This window comes from Oryctolagus cuniculus, chromosome 6 (genome assembly GCF_964237555.1).
Source record: "Oryctolagus cuniculus chromosome 6, mOryCun1.1, whole genome shotgun sequence".
NCBI classification, from domain to species: domain Eukaryota; kingdom Metazoa; phylum Chordata; class Mammalia; order Lagomorpha; family Leporidae; genus Oryctolagus; species Oryctolagus cuniculus.
This window is the reverse complement of record NC_091437.1, coordinates 115,911,721-115,917,750: the sequence shown is the minus strand read 5'-3', so window position 1 is coordinate 115,917,750 and position 6,030 is coordinate 115,911,721. Positions and strand designations below refer to the sequence as shown.

General features: G+C 42.5%; 1 pseudogene; it reads left to right on the top strand.

The window, feature by feature from the left end:
* Positions 1–437: 437 nt before the first annotated feature.
* Positions 438–1,592, top strand: LOC100352748 (RNA polymerase II subunit A C-terminal domain phosphatase SSU72 pseudogene; annotated as a pseudogene).
* Positions 1,593–6,030: the final 4,438 nt, after the last annotated feature.

The window sequence follows — 6,030 nt, the reverse complement described above, 5'->3', positions numbered from 1 at the left end:
AGTCTAAATTATCCAGATATGTTAACATTATAAGACTTTCTTTTTCTCAACAGTATTCCTAAAATGTTTAAAAACATTTTAAAGTTTTATTTTGAATTTAATTGCTTTGTTTTTGCCTTTTTTAAAGTAAATGTCAATTTTAACTATTTCAATGATTTTTTTCCCTGTGAAACCCACATATACACAAAAATTCACAAACATGAGTTTAATTTCTTGATTTGTAGGATCTTAAGTCATCAAATTTAACATATTTATCACATTTACAATGCTTCCTAGAAATAGTCCTCAAAGCTACCAAGCAGTGATAAAACGAAATCTCATTAAATTTTTTGGAATAATATTTGCAAAAAATATATATATATATATTTTAATTTAGTATATATTAACTTTATGTAAACATTTATGCAGAGTATCAACATTATTTGATGGTGTCATGTATGTATTATAATACGTATGTTGAGTGTCAGAAATTATCATATTCTTGTCTAGTGAACCTGAAGCTTTCTGGTTATTTCCTTTCATATTATATCAGCAAACGAGGATTTAGCGTCCGATCCTTTGGAACGGGAACTCATGTGAAGCTTCCAGGACCAGCACCCGACAAGCCAAATGTTTACGATTTTAAAACCACATACGATCAGATGTGCAATGACCTTCTTAGAAAAGACAAAGAACTCTACACACAGAAAGGCATTTTGCACATGCTGGACAGAAGTAAGCGGATCAAGCCCCGGCCAGAGAGGTTCCAGGACTGCAGAGACCTGTTTGACCTGATCCTCGCCTGTGAGGAGCGCGTCTACGACCAGGTGGTGGAGGACCTGGATTCCCGGGAGCAGGAGACCTGCCAGCCGGTGCATGTAGTCAACGTGGACATCCAGGACAACCACGAGGAGGCCGCCCTGGGGGCCTTCCTCATCTGTGAGCTCAGCACACGGAGGACATGGAGAACGAGATCGAGGAGCTGCTGCAGGAGTTCGAGGAGAAGAGCGGCCGGGCCTTCCTGCGCACCGTGTGCTCCTCCTGAGAGGCCGCGCCCCCTGCTGGCGGCTTCCCCTCCCGACGCCTGCTTGTACCCAAACGAACTGTACCCGAAACCGGAAAAAAAAATCTATTTGTTACAGTTGCAAGATGATATCCAAAAGAGAGAAATCTACTTTTGGAGATACATGTATGCAGTATAGCATTTTTTTATGCAGTATAGCATTTTAAAGACACATTTTTAAAAATACAAAGTTGTTCCTTATTATAACTATCTTTGGTTTTTGAATTATAAATCTTATACTCTTTGATTACATGATCCTACGTGTGATTTGAAAATATAAAAAGCCCAATACTTCCCAATTCTTTCTCTGTAGTTTGGAGTATTTTCTATGGCTGGAGAACAGAACTCCTTTGCAGAAGTTGGAAGGAAGTGAATGTTATCAGTTAAAAAGTCTCAAATATCCTGCAATTGTCTTGTTAGTCACTTGTCCTACTATGTCACAGTATATTTGACTTATGGTCTATCTCCCTTCCTTAATTATAAGCTCCATGAGGCCAAAAACATCTATTTGGTTCACCGATTATATCCTCTGTGCCTTGCACAATGCCTGGGATTTAATAAATTACCCAAAAAATATTTGTTGAATAAATGGTTTATTGATATTGCAGGGACTGAGACAACAGTCCTAGCCAGTTCTCATGCCCTATCTCCTACTCCAACAATTCCATTCAAAACCCTTCCAGGGCCATCCTCGCTTAGAAGATGAGGGTGGTTCAGCACATTTTTCATTGATGTCAACCCGAAAACCAAGCGCTCTTCGGGAAATGAAAGTCAATCGATAATTCACACCTGCTTTGCGTCGCTTTTCCTTGTAGTTGGAGCACAAGATTTGAGAAGCAAAACCAGAATGATATGCTTCTGCTCTTACCTCATCTGTTCTCTCTCCATTCTCAGTGGACCTCTGTCTACCTCGCCCCTTGACCTCTGTGTTTCTCACTCCACATTCAATCCATCACCAGATCTTATTTAGAGCCACTATTATCTCTCAATTAAATTACTCCAACAACCTCCCAACGGATCCCTCTGATTCTGCCTTTGGCCCTTTCCCTCTGTTCTCAACATACCAGCCAGACGGATACCTTTAAGCCCTAATCATATAAGGTCAATTCTCTGCCCCCAAATTCCCATTGACTCTTCGTCACAGAAGAGAAGGCCAAAGTCCTTACAATTACCTGAGATTGGTTCTTTTATTCCTCTGACAACATCTCCTTCTGTTCTTCCCTGAAAAAATTCATTCCAACCACACAGGCCTCCATTCCATTCCTGAGGACACAAAGCTGCCTCCTACCCAAGGACCTTTGCATTTCCAAGGATTTTTGCCAGGAGTACTCCCCTTTCCATGTAATGTTTCTTTCTCTGACTTCCTTAAAGTTTTGCACAGACATTTTACTCTAGTAAGCCCTTGCCTGAGCACTGTATTTAAAATTATCACCTTTCTCAATCTCAATAGTCCCTGCCTTTTTCTTGAGCTTAATTTCCCCCAAACATGTATTACCATCTGAGGGCATATTTATTTATTTACTGTCAGTCTTGGATTCTCAACAAGTGAATCCATTCACTACCTAGCACTATGGGTCATTTCTGGGGTCCCTAATTGGTACAGTTCTGGTTTGCTATATTCACTGCTGTATTCACATTACATATTTGAGGGCCTGGTACATTTTAGGTGCTCAGCAAACCTTCCTAAACCAATGAATTACACACAGGAGGGCAAATTTAAATTCTAGGGTAAAACCTCATGGAGCATTGATTCTACAGCAGACTAAGTAGAGAGATTCAAATCTCCATTGTGATCAATCAATATTTCCAAGATCAAAAAAGGTTGCTTGCCAGCACCGCAGCTCAATAGGCTAATCCTCCGCCTGCGGCACCAGCACACCGGGTTCTAGTCCCGGTTGGGGCACCAGATTCTGTCCCGGTTGCCCCTCTTCCAGTCCAGCTCTCTGCTGTGGCCTGGGAGGGCAATGGAAGATGGCCCAAGTCCTTGGGCCCTGCACCCAGTTGGGAGACCAGGAGAAGCGCCTGGCTCCTGGCTTCGGATCAGCGTGGTGTACCTGCCACAGCATGCCAGCCACAGCAGCCATTTGGGGGTGAACCAACGGCAAAGGAAGATCTTTCTCTGTCTGTCTCTCACTGTCCACTCTGCCTGTCAAAAAAAAAAAGTTGCTTGCCACATGAGCTTTTTCCTTCCCTTTGGGGCAGGAAGGCACTCAATCTGATCGCAGATTTCAGCTGCCCTACAAGGGGCAAGGCTCTGGGCAGAGGAAGAAACACATGGGACTTTCTAGCCAGCCCTATTTTTTCTGCAACTCTGTGCAGTAGGATGCCTGGCCATAGGTCAGGAGGCTACAGCCTTAGCAGGAGTTGGAAATTTGTACCAGGATCCAGAAGGGAAGCTGGGAAGTCACCAAACCATAAGACAGAATGAACATGACCTGGAACTCAGAGGGGAGAGAGAATTCCTGTCTTGTGTTGAAACTTTTGAGTCTGAGGGGAAGGGAGAATTTCAGTGATAGGGAATAGGAAAAGAGGGTTCTTGTGAGCATGTGTGTGTGTTGGGAATGAGTAGTGGAGTAGTGGAGAGGAGGCAAAATTTTTCCTCTACCCTTTAAGGGGCTCAGCTGGGCATGAGAATTAAATTAGCATAAGATAGATAAATGAGAGAAAAGCCTAAGAATTGAATATATTTTACATGACACAGAAAGCCTTGTAAGGAAATGAAGACCCAAAGAAATGGCAAACGGTGTTGTGGCACAGCGGGTAGAGCTGCCGCCTGCAATGCCAGCCTCCCATATGGGTACTAGCTTGAGACCCGGCTGCTTCACTTCTGATCCAACTCTGCTGTGGCCTGGGAAAGCAGTGGAGGATGGCCCAAGTCCTTGGTCCCCTGCACCTGCGTGGGAGACTGGAGGAAGCTCCTGGCTCCTGGCTTCCAATTGGCTCAGCTCTGGCCACTGCGGCCATTTGGGGAGTGAACCAGCATGATGGAAGACTCTCTCTCTCTCTGCCTCTACATCTGTCTCTCTGTAGCTCTGCTTTTCAAATAAATAAATAAATACATCTTTAAAAAAAATAAATGGCCAAACCTATGTGCTTTTGTACTAGCTTGAAGGGAGGCCAATTGTAGAAAAGTAGCTAAATTATGTGGAGAAGCTAAAGGAAGATAAATATTTTAACAAGGTCTGTTCATACAAAATTACTTCACTGATAACTCCCCATTGAAAAATGTTTCTCTTCTCCTGGTATAGGGAGAGCATCTTTCACAAGGGAGTGTGTAACCTCCAGTTTTCAGAGAGAAAAGAGGAAGATTGGAAGGCTCTTCTTGCATCTGCTGTTTCTCAGGTTCCTGCAGCACTGTAGTTCTTATGTAAAGAGGCATGTTTTGGGGTGGCAGATTCTGTCACCCATCAGGAGTGACTCAGGGGCTGAGTCAGAAAAGTGCATGGTATTTTGAAGGGTGAGGAGCCAACCTTTGTTTCAGGTAATCCTATAAGCATAGCATAGAGAAAAAAGCTGCCCTCCTATTTTTGCTGGGTTTCCCATGAGACATCTTAAGTTGTACGGAACACTCAGTATTCTCATCTGACCCTTTAGGGGGTCAGAGTGGTCTCCACTAGAATCAATGAAAGCAAGTGTATGTTCTATTCCCCACAGAGACACAGCAGGCACCTGAATCAGCTCCTGGAGAGTCTTTGACTTTTTCAAAACATGCTGCAGTGTCTGGGTTTTCTCTGAACTAGCTTATCTTGGAATCTTACCAAGTAAGTCCATGAACCCATCGAACACTACAGGTAGAAAAGATTCATATGGGAAATATCAGAAGCTCGCATTTAGCTTACTGTTTTTTTTTTTTCTCTGTTAATTCCCTTTGTTCTCATTTATTTTTTTTTTATCTTTTATTTAATGAATATAAATTTCCAAAGTACGACTCATGTGTTACAATGGCTTCCCCCCCATAACGTCCCTCCCACCCACAACCCTCCCCTTTCCCACTCCCTCTCCCCTTTCATTCACATCAAGATTCATTTTCGATTATCTTAATATACAGAAGATCAGCTTAGTATACCTTAAGTAAGTATTTCAACAGTTTGCTCCCACACAGAAACATAAAGTGAAAAATAATAGATGATTTTTTTAAATGATGGTGAAATCAGATCAGACCTATTGTCATGTTTAATCCCAGTGAGAGTCAAGTTGGGAATTGATAATTTCTTTTTTTTTTTTTTTACAGAAGATCAGTTTAGTGTACATTAAGTAAAGATTTCAATCGTTTGCACCCCCATAGAAAAACAAAGTGAAATATACTGTTTGAGTACTCGTTATAGCATTAAGCCTCAGTGTACAGCACGTTAAGGACAGAGATCCTACATGAGGAGTAAGTGCACAGTGACTCCTGCTGTTGACTTTACAAATTGACACTCCTGTTTATGGCATCAGTAATCTCCCCATGCACCAGTTATGAGTTTCCAAGGCTATGGAAGCCCCTTGAGTTCTCCGACTCTTATCTTGTTTAGACACGGTCATAGTCAAAGTGGAGGTTCTCTCCTCCCTTCAGAGAAAGGCACCTCCCTCTTTGAAGACCTGTTCTTTCCACTGGGATCTCACTCACAGAGATCTTTTTGCCAGAGTGTCTTGGCTTTCCATGCCTGAAATACTCTCATGGGCTTTTCAGCCAGATCTGAGTGCCTTTAGGGCTGATTCTGAGGCCAGAGTGCTATTTAGGACATCCGCCATTCTATGAGTCTGCTGAGTGTCTCACTTCCCATGTTGGATCACTCTCCCCTTTATTTATTCTATCTGTTGGTGTTAGCAGATACTAGACTTGTTTATGTGCTCCCTTTGACTCTTAGTCCTTTCATTATGATCAATTGTGAACTGAAATTGATCACTTGGAATAGTGAGATGGCATTGGCACATGCCACCTTGATGGGATTGAATTGGAATCCCCTGGTATGTTTCCAACTCTACCAATTGGGGCAAGTCAGCCT